Raw genomic sequence first — 11712 nt, 5'->3', positions numbered from 1 at the left:
AAATTTATGTTTTTAATGGACAAGATTAATTAAGAAATTGAAGAGAGAAGAGACTTTACCCAAGCTAGTCGAGAGAAATGGTAATGGCACTTTCTTGGCAATGTTCAGGATCGATCATGGAGTTCAAGATTTCAGATTTGGGGCTGAATTAGGAAAAATTACAGCAATACAGTGGAGAACATGTTAACAAATCTTGTGGAAAAAAGAAAAATAAAAGAAAGATATGGTAAAACTAGGTGTAGGTGACAATAATAATGGAGGAAATTAAAAAAAAAAAATCAAAGTGAAGGAGAGGAACGGCTAGGGCAATGAGGAGGAGGATTGAAGGCTGATTATTAGTGAAAAATTAATATTTATACCTAAGTTAACTAGGCTTGGATGGCTCACACATTAAAATAAGGGATTTTTGTTAAAAAATTAAATTATTTGCATGAGAAGGGAATTAAAGTTAGGACCTCAAGGATAAATTCACTAATGTTTAACCATCAAACCAATAACTCATTCTTGGTATAATTTAAAATATTTATTTTAAAAAACAAGGCATGTCTCATACTAGGGTTTAAGGCAAAATTTGCAAAATAATAAAAATGGTGAGAGAAAAGGAATTTGAACTTGGGTTTCAGGGAACATTTCACTAACACTTAGCCAACAAACCAATACCTAATTTATTTTCTAGAAATGCATGGATAAATTTAAAAAATTAAGGCATGACCACTCTCTCTCGATTCACAAACCCGATTCTACTAACCCCTGAATTTTGAGATGTTACAAAAAACATGATCGACTGAGGCACAAACATGTTAAACATGAATCAAATGAATATTATTGAATTAACATAATCATCCTAGCAAATAGGATTAAGCTATCATCGTTGATGTTAAGAAAAATAAACACATAACAAACATGATTAAATTAAATAATAAGAAGGAAATAGTAAACTCTAATTCAGTTTAGCAGCCTTTCAGATCTTTCTGACTGATGTGTTCCTCCGTTTTGCTCGTTGCTTTTTTGATAAGGTTTCTTAATGTGGCCGGCCAAGGAAGTGTCTTGACGAAGCTTTTTTTGGCTAAAGAATGGAAAGGAAAATGGAAAGGCTAGGAGTAGGCAAAAAGAAACAAGAGAGGAAACGAGAGAATGCTTAATGTATGAATGGATTAAGGGATGATGGATGCTTTGAAAGGTGAAACTTGTGTGGTATTTATAGGTGAAGGTAAGGGTGAAGTTTACTAAAACTAGAATTTTAAATTCCTCCTTCTCTCATATTTGGCCGACCACAAATTGTGGAAAAAGGGATGACTTTGTTGCTTCATTTTGAATTCAAAATTTTGCTATTAATAGCTATAAGGTAGACGGTTTCAAAGGGTGGACTTGTGTGCTGATTTCTGGCATCTTTCCAACTGCAAGAACCTTCAAAAAAATATCCCAAAGCTTATTTTTGGGCAGCCATTTGCTTGTCCCGAAATTGGGCTTTAATTCCTCTTGTAGGACGATTTCTTAGTCCAATAAATAAACAAACCTTTCCATCATGTAGCACACTTTTACTGGGTCAAATTGACATCCTTATGACCCAGTTTTGCATGGTCTTGTCATCCAAACAGAGTGCTAATGGTCACAAAACTAACTATAAATACAACAAAGGCAAGCACACCTATCGAACAATAGTATAGCTACGGTGAGTAAAGATATCATATCGACGAGGACTAAAAGTATTTGTAATTACCGTTTTCTTATTATTTAGCCGACAATTTGGAGCGATGGGTTTTAAAGCTAAAATTACTAAACTAATTTAACTAGGAACACAACAAAGAATAAATCAAGGAAATAATCGAATATTAACCAATGAGAGAAACAATACCCAGGAAAGAATCCATCTAGACTTCACCTATTATTATGAATCTGAATTAGACAATTTATTCACTTAGTGTCTTGATCCGTAGAAATATCTAAATTATGTTAATATCTCTTTCGAGAGTAAGAACAACTAACTCTAGGTTGATTAATTGAAATCTCTTTCTACTTAAAACCCCTATCGTCACATTAACTAGATCTATGGATTCCCCTATTAGATTTGACTCTAATCTGGTAGATTTATGTCGTCCTATTTATAGGATTGCATGCAACTCCACTCAATTATGCTAGATCTACTCATAAACAGGGATTTTTTCTCCATTGATTTAAGCACATTACCATAAATTAATATCCCGTAAATATTAAAACAAGAAATAAGCCCACATAATTTAGAACAAGAATCAAGTATTTATCATGTGAATCAGAAATCAAATAATAGAATTCATCTTAGGTTTCATCTTCTCTAGGTATCTAGGGAATTAGTTCATAATCCTGAATGAAAAGATCTCAAATTCAGAATAACCACAAGACTTAAAGAAACTCATAAAAACTTCGAAACAAATTAAAAAGAGATTTTCAATCTTGATGAAGATCCGCTTCCGAGTTGGCTCTGATGGTGTTCTTTGAGTGTTTTCTTTGATCTTCTTTGATGGCTCCCCATATCTCTTCTTCTATTAGGTATTTATAGACTTTAGAATGCTCAGATAGCCTAAAAATTGTGTTTTTCTATGTATGTGGAAGCAAGGTGCGAATCGGCACGAGCTGGCACATAGGCATGTGCCCAGCCCGTGTGGCTCCTAAAATTTGCTCTTTTACTCTTATTTTTGTTCCTTTTGCTCCCAAATGCTCACCTAAGTATAAGAACATGAATTAAAGGGATTGGGAGAATCAAATTCACCAATTTGCATAAATAATCATCCAAAAATGCATTAAGAATGAGATTAAAATATGTTAGTCTTATCATTTATCAAATATCCCCACACTTAAGTGTTTGCTTGTCCTTAAGCAAAATCCTCAACTCACATTAAAATTAATCTTTCTCAATGTATAATTCTCATCAATAATGTTTCGAGATAATCACAAATAATCATGCATTGGTAATTCAACTAAAAGGACACTCAAGACTCAAACAATCTATGCTAAAAATTTTTAAAACACGAAAACATAGGTATCTCCCCTTATCTAAGTAATTACCTTTAATTCAAAATCTATAAGAATTGAAATCCTCACTAAAGATTCACTCAAAGTGTTTAAGGTTCAAGAATAAGCACTCAACAGTTGAACAAGAAATGTCATTACCATAAGCTTGCTTGAAAATCAAATCTCCATCACTATAAAATGATATGAGACACTAATCAAAATGTCTTTAAAAGGTTGTAATGGGGCTTAGGTTAAAGGTGTGGATAGCAATAAGAAAATATGGTTATAATCAAGATCAAGTTGATAATCTACCAAACTAGAAAAATTAATAACTATGAATTAAAAACAAGCAATCAAGAACTACTCAAGAACAAAAATGAGCTTTTTCTCAAAACATGAATTTAATTATTCAAGCTCAACCAAAAAAGAACTAAACAAAAATCAATAATTTTTCGATCTTTTTCTTCTTTCTTTTTTTTTAGAACAAGAATAAATAATTCAGCAAATCAACCAAAAGAGTAAAGCTAAGCAACTAACCAAATCAAATCTCGACAAAAAACGGAGTCAATAAAATGGGAAAAAGTCTCAACGAAAAAATAAGTTATAGGTTAACATTAATGGGTAAATCAAGAAACGATGTTTTAGGCTCAATGGGGTTCACTAAGGGTTAATTAAAAAGGCAGGCTTTTTATGGGATAAGTGGGTTAAAACCTAAGTGCCTTTATCATCTCAGTATATCAAATCAAAGGTGTGGTCTTGAGATGTATAATCGAAACAAGTTTTAGAATAACAAATCAAATTGACACACTCAAAACCAATAATAAAATGAGCAAGAAAAACGTATAATCTAAAGCCTTAAAATCTCACAAAAAATTATGGTTTTGATGTCAAACTTGCAAATCTTAAACTTCAAGATAAAACTTCAATTTAGGGAAACAACCTAAAATTTTTAATTTTTGAAAAATAACTTAGTATGATTGATTCTCTCATGTCTTAAAGTTTAAATCAACCAATTCACAAATATCTACAAATTAATCCAAAGAACATCAACAAAATCCCAAATCAACAAAAAATCATTCTAATGGAAGTATGAAAAAATTACTTAAATACAAGACATAATTTAGGGATTTTCTAATAATTATATCAGTAACCTCCCCAATGTACGTCGTCCTCAATGTACAAACATATATAATCATAGTATAAGTAGAATATCATAGGAGAGAGAGAGAAAACTAAAACTACCCTAAATATTGGATGAAATCGCCAGAATGGTGAAAAGTGGAACTGTAGGCAGTTGAAAGTGAAGTGCATGATTATGTGCAAACTAATAAGAAAATAAATACAAATGGTGAAGAAAATTAAGAGGTTACAACTCAATTATAAACAACCATAAAGATTAAAAATATAGTTCAAAGATAATAAAAAAACGAAATAAGTTTAAAGACATAAAAATAAAACAACTAAAAATAAAAATAAAAATAAAGAAAATAAAACTAAAACTAAAAAGAAAAGAAATAAATTCAATGATCCTCATCGTTAAAGGCATCGGTATCGTGAGTCACCGATATTGAAGAGGATATATGGAGGTGCTGATAGATCTGCTGCAAAGTCGCGTCAATACTATCGAACCTCTGAAAGCAGTGCTTCTTAAAGCGAGTGAACCGCTCAGAAAGGTCCTCTAAGGTAGCAGCAGAAGAAGTAGGACGGTGACTTAAAGGTAGAACCTCGTGGTAGACAAGGATATCATCAGCAAAGTCCTCATGCTCATCCTGAGGGTCAAGATGAGATTGTCGGTATTGAGGAGGATCCACTCCACGAAGTTGCTTGATCATCCTCATGTGAGTCATACTCGAGAATCCCTGCGGGGACATCTGTCCAACTAGTGCAAAGGAGGATGACTGTTTTGGTGTGTCAAGGAGATCGAAGTGACGTGCGAGTCGAGTCACGTAAGGGCTTAAATAGATAAGGCCCCTCCTACTGTGCTCTGTCTGATGGCTAATAGCGAGGGCAATGAAATAGGCAAGATCAAAGGTGCGCCCCGTGGCAATGCTCCACAAAACATATGCGTCAGTTGTACCGATGAATCTAGTGCTCTATCTCTTACTGGTCAATGTGTAAGCCAAGATGTCATGAATGTAGTGCAAGGCCTGAGGAAGAGAAGTCGCCTTCGACTGACTCGGGTCATAAGGCATCGTGCTCACCGTAAGATCTACCCAGCAAAGAGATGGTGAGTAGTAATGTGCCGGTATAATCAAAGGAACCCCACAACAGTCATGAATGCTACAGTGTAGAGTCCCAATGCAGCTCTGAATCTAAGACACTCATATGTCACGTCGAACTGCCAAGTCTAAAAGTAATAGTGCCCAGCTTGTCATGGGTCGACATCACCTGTTGAAGGAGAAATGTCGAGCAAAACTCTAAGGTCAGCTCCGAGTATATGGGCTCGATGATGGAAAAGAACCTGTCTTAAGGAGGTGTAGCAATGATGGCGCAGACATGATCAGCTAACTGGACCTACTCTAAAGTAACCCAATCAATACATCGGTCTAATCCGAATGACCTCAGTCAAAGATGATGATATAAGTCCTCCTAGGGACCCTGTGGGAATCAGAGATAGGGATGGCATACATTAGCGGAAGCTCCTGAGGAGTAGGTTGCACCTAGAGTCTTTCGCTTTTTTGAAGCAGGGACAACGACCTTGGATTTCGTACGTATGTCCATCATGGTGTGCCTGTAAGAAAGGATGACCAAAAAAATTTAGTATTTAATGCAAAAGCATGAATCGACATAATGGATCATTTCAAATTCTAACAAAACGAAAGTCGAATCCAGCGAAAATCATAAGATTGCACATGTAGCTAAGAGAGTTGAACACAACATTGAGCATGAAATAGGTAGCCAAAATATAATAATAACAATAAAGGTAAAAAAATTAAAAGAAAACATAATGCCATAAGAAGAAAAATTATAATCACAGCTTCCTAAAAACGAATACCATGTATAAGCTTAACAATGATAAGATGCAATAATGATAATTAAGAGGAAAAAAATGAAAATAATAAAAGCAATATGAAAAAGAACCAAAATGAAATAACAGAACAATAATGGTTATCACAAAAAGAAGAAATAAATATTACGAAATAATAATATTAATACAAATAATAAAAATAAAAAATGGATAACAAAATAAACATAATGTTAAGAAGCATAGAAATAATAGTAATGATAAAACTAGTGAAAATGGAAAAGTAAGAGAAATGAAAAATAAATAAATAATAAGAATAATAAAAAAGAATAAATAATAAAAAGAATAATAATAAATAAATAAATAAAAAGAAAAAGAAAAAGGAAAGACCAAACAAAAGAGGAACTGATAATAAGGGACAGGTGGTGTTGGTGCATGAGAGGGGGCTTGTGGTGTTGCGTCGTAGAAGTGGAAGGGGGAAGGATGGGGTGAGGGGGTAAGGGAAAAAGGGAAGAGATGGGCATAGGGTAGGGACTGGTCGGAGGGTGGTGTGCGTGGTGGATGAAGGGAGAAAGGGGGTGAGGCTGGTGTGTGTGGGGTGGGGCTGTGAGGGACAGTTCGGGGAAAAGAAAGGTGGAGGGAGAAAGAAGGAAGGAATGAAAAGGGAGCGTTAGAAGGTGGCCAGAGTTGCAAGGCGGTTCGACAGCGGCTAGGGTGTTGGGGATGGTAAAAAGACAAAATAAAAGAAAGGAGGATTAGGGTTTGGGTTAAAAAAGGGTGACACAGTCGTGTAAAGGCCCATGTTGGGCGACATGGCCATGTCACACGCTCGTGTACAACTCTCTCAGGCTGTGTGTGTTTTGAAATGCAAGCCCAGCCTTCACACGGCCTAGGACACACCTGTGTCTCCAGGCCGTGTGGATCACCTTAGGCCGTGTAACCTTCAAAATTTTGAAAAATTAAGTCCAAGGACTCACACGACCGTGTAACTCAGTGTCGAATGCCCCATTGTGCACACGGCCTGGGACACGCACGTGTGTCAAGACATGTAGGTCAAAAACATTTTTTTATTTAAAATTTTAAATTAGCATGCAAAGGAATTAAAAGAATTAGAAAAAGTTAGACACTCGATTTGCACCTCGAGAAGTGCTTATTTAGAGTCTAAGCTCGACTTACCTTTTATGCGCACTTATAGTGGTTCACGGAGCCGAAGCTCCTTTTTCTTATTAGCAATGTTATTACCAAAATAAGGTTTAAGTTGAGTATTGTTTACCTTAAACGTGCCAAACTCAGAATGGGTACCTCGACTATACCGTATGGAAGACATTCAGTACCGTACATAAGGTTGATCCGTTTGACTCGAGCTCCGAAGGGGAGTTTCATGGATTCATTTTTTCCAGTAGTACTTTGTCCCCTACCTCAAATTGGTTCGTTCTATTCATATGTTCATCATGGCGTCGCTTTGGCTCTTCATTGTGCTTTTTCGGATTCTCCTTGTCATGTGTTCGCCATTAATCTAGTTCATCGAGATGTAGAATTCGCTCTTTGTATGTTGTATGGTTTCTGTCACCTTGATTGTAACATGACTCCATCATGTTTTCTCATGGGATTTCCTACAAAGAAGGTTGAGCCACATGGTTACTCACATTAACAAAATATTTAAAACCATCTCGATCACTAGAGGCTCTCATAGAATCACGTGCTTGGAGAGTAATCATTTCACCACCTATACGAAGTACAAGTTCACCCATACCAACATCTATTATAGTCCTAGCAGTTTCTAAAAAGGGGCGACCTAAAATTAAAGGTACCTCATTACCCTCATCCATCTCCAATATATCAAAGTCCACGAGGAATATAAATTTACCGATTTTAACAAGCACATCCTCAATAACACCCCTAGGATATATAATGGTTTTATCCGCTAATTGAATACTCATCCTCGTTTGTTTGGGTTTCCGAATACCTAGTTGTTTAAACATTTTATAGTGCATGACATTAATACTAGCCCCTAAATTAGCGAAAGCATTATCAATATTTAAACTACCAATTAAACAAAGAATAGTAAAACTCCCTAGATCTTTCAGTTTGTTGGGTAGTTTATTTTGTAGGATGACCAAGCAAACTACATTGAGCTCCATAGTCAACGAATTGTCTAACTTCTGTTTGTTTTCCAACAACTTTAAAAATTTGACATAATTGGGAATCTGCGAAAGAGCTTTAACAAACGGTAAGTTAATATGTAATTTCTTTAAGAGTTTAAGAATTACCAAATTGTTCGTTCATATGGTCTCTCTTCATCGCATTAGGATATGGAACTCAAGGTTTATATTCTTTGGCAACCAGCTTTTGCTCTTTCTGGCTTACCTCAACATTATCGTTATTCACCATAATTTCTTACATTGATTCTTGTTCATATTCAATGAACCTTTCTTCATCTCGAACAACAATTACATGAAGCTTCTCCCTTGGGTTAGTTTTAGTATTTCTAGGCAAACTACCTTGTGGACTTTTCGAAATTAATTTAGCAAGTTGACTGATTTAATTTTTTAGCCCTTGAATCGATTCTTGTTAATTTTTCAATGTTGCCTCAGTGTTTTGGAAACGTGTTTCTGACACTGAGATAAACTTTGTCAACATTTCCTTAAGGTTCAACTTCTTCTCTTGCTGGTAAGGTGGTTGTTGGAAGCCCAGAAGGGGTTGTGCTCTCTGATTTCTTTGAACAACCCTGAGAGAAATAGGGATGGTTCCTCCAACCTACATTATAGTTATTACTACTTATTTTGAGGCTTAGAATTACTACTCATATAATTGACTTGCTCGTTCTATGTGCTAGGAGTGAAGGGTAAACATTTTGGACTATTTATTCCACCTCCATTTGCATCACATTGCATCATCGGATCTACTTGCGTAGAAAGATATAAATCATCAATTTTCTTATTAAGCAAATCTACTTGGTTTGATAACATGGTGACTGCATCTAAATTAAAGACACCAGTTGCTTTAATTGGCTTTATCCTTATGACTTGCCACTGGTAATTATTCAGTGCCATCTCCTTAATAAATTCATAAGCCACTTTGGGTGTTTTATTGTTCAGTGTACCACCAGCTGCTACATCAATCAACTGTCTCCTTCAGGGGTTCAAACCATTGTAGAAAGTTTGAACCGTTAACCATAAAGGTAACCCATGGTGAGGGCATCGTCTCAGTAAGTCCTTGTACCTCTCCCATGCATCATATAAAGTCTTTAAATCGATCTGTACAAAGGAGGAGATATCATTCCTCAACTTGGCTGTCTTAACTGGTGGGAAGTACTTTAGAAGGAACTTTCCAATCATTTGGGTCCATGTAGTGATGAAACCTCATAGTAAAGAGTTTAACCACTATTTAGCTTTGTTCCTCAACGAGAAAAGGAATAATCATAAATAAATGGCGTCGTCAGTGGCGCCATTAATCTTGAAAGTATCACAGATTTCCAAAAAATTGGCCAAATGAGTATTTGGATCTTCGTCTTGCAAATCGTCGAATTGAACAAACTGTTGTACCATTTGATTTGTATTCGGCTTCAGTTCGAAATTATTTGCAGCAATAGTGGGTCGTACAATACTCGATTCAGCCCCAGTCAGAGTGGGCTCGGTATAATCGTACATAGTACGAGGAACATGAGCTGCTGCAGGAGGTAGCTGAATATTTTGATTATCGTCCATCCCCTCAATAATAATAATGTCATCTTGTTCGTCTACTAAATTCTATCGACTCTGGCTTGCTTCTCTACAGTTTCTACGAGCTGTACTTTCAATTTCACTGTCAATTAACAATGGTTCCGACGGGTTTCTTCTAGTCATAAACTAAAGGAACCTGCCAGAAGCAAATAAAAGAAAAATTAGAATGTAAAAATGAAACTAAAAAAAATATAAAATAAAATTGATAAATTAATAAAAATAAAGTGTTCCTAATATTTTAGTCCTCGACAACGACACCAAAAACTTGATAGTCACAAAACTAACAATAAATACGACAAAGGAAAACACGCCTATTGAACAATATGATAGCTACGGTAAGTAAAGATATCGTATCCACGATGACTAAAAGTATTAGTAATGACCATTTTCTTATTATTTAGCTGACAATTTGGAGTGATGGATTTTAAAGCTAAAAATACTAAATTAATTTAACTAGGAACGCAACAGAGAATGAATCAAGGAAATAATTAAATATTAACCAATGAGAGAAACAATACCCAGGAAAGAATCCATCTAGACTTCACCTATTATTATGAATCTGAATTAGACGATTTATTCACTTGGTGTCTTGATCCGTAGAAATCTATAAATTATGTTAATATCTATTTCGAGAGTAAGAACAACTAACTCTAGGTTGATTAATTGAAATCTCTTTCTACTTAAAAACCCTATCGTCACATTAACTCGATCTATGGATTCCCCTATTAGATTTGACTCTAATCTGGTAGATTTATGTCGTCCTATTTATAGGATTGCATGCAACTCCACTCAATTATGCTAGATCTACTCATAAACAGGGATTTTTCCTCCATTGAATTAAGCACATTACCATGAATTAATGTCCCGAAAATATTAAAACAAGAAATAAGCCCACATAATTGAGAACAAGAATCAAGTATTTATCATGTAAGTCAGAAATCAAATAATAGAATTCATCTGAGGTTTCATCTTCCCTAGGTATCTAGGGAATTAGTTCATAATCCTGAATGAAAACATCTCAAAGTTAGAATAACCACAAGGCTTAAAGAAAATCATAAAAACTTTGAAAGAAATTAAAAAGAGATCTTCAAAATTGATAGAGATCCGCTTCCGAGTTCGCTCTAATGGTGTTCTTCAAGTGTTTTCTTCAAACTTCTCTAATGGCTCCCTATATCTCTTCATCTATTTGGTATTTATAGACTTTAGAATGCTCAAAAAGCCTAAAAATTGTGCTTTTCCGTGTATTCGGGAAGCAAATGTGCGATATATACACGAGCTGGCACATGGGCGTGTGTCTAGCCCATGTGGGTCACATGGGTGTGTGCCCAGCCCGCGTGGCTCCTAAAATCTTGTCTTTTTCTCTGATTTCCACTCCTTTTGCTCCCAAATGCTCACCTAAGTATAAAAACATGAATTAAAGGGATTAGGAGCATCAAATTCACCAATTTGAATATATAATCATCCAAAAATGCATTAAAAATGGGATTAAAATATGTTAGTTTTATCATTTATAAAGTGGGTATGTGCATGTCCATGCAACCTTTTTATTAATCTCAGCTTCTATAGTCCTTCTTTATAGTGAAAATTCATATATTAATAATTAACATGAAATAATATAAAATATGTACAAAAATCATGTAATAAAGCATAATTTCACATACTTTATAAATTCATGTCCAATATTAATATTTAAGTACAATTTACTTAATTCAATAACAATTACTCAAGAATAACATATTTATTAAGTCAAAAGGTGGTAAAAATATATAGAAAAATCCTATATAATTTCGAGTTTATAATTATTCAATGTTAATTGTGAACTTTATGCTCCTAATCCTTTAAATTCATGTTTTTATGTTTAATAAAGCATTTGGGAACAAAAACAGTGAAAAACGAGCAAAAATGGAAAATCGGAACAAACTACTGTAGCCACACGGGTTGACCTAATCCACATGTCCTGGACACGTAGTCGTGTGAGCCACATGGCCTGCCACACGACTATGTGGTAGGTTGTGTCAATTTCGCGAATTTGCACTC

General features: G+C 35.0%; 1 non-coding gene across 1 annotated transcript; it reads left to right on the top strand.

Moving 5' to 3' along the window:
* The first annotated feature begins 9136 nt into the window (after positions 1 to 9136).
* LOC121219751 (small nucleolar RNA R71) lies at positions 9137 to 9243 on the top strand. Its single transcript, XR_005916642.1, has one exon. It is a non-coding gene; the product is annotated as a small nucleolar RNA R71 (small nucleolar RNA).
* The last annotated feature ends 2469 nt before the right edge of the window (positions 9244 to 11712 follow it).

This window comes from Gossypium hirsutum, chromosome D07, assembly GCF_007990345.1.
Source record: "Gossypium hirsutum isolate 1008001.06 chromosome D07, Gossypium_hirsutum_v2.1, whole genome shotgun sequence".
Classification (NCBI taxonomy): Eukaryota; Viridiplantae; Streptophyta; class Magnoliopsida; order Malvales; family Malvaceae; genus Gossypium; species Gossypium hirsutum.
The sequence above is the reverse complement of the archived record's forward strand: the minus strand, read 5'-3'. Positions and strand labels throughout refer to the sequence as shown.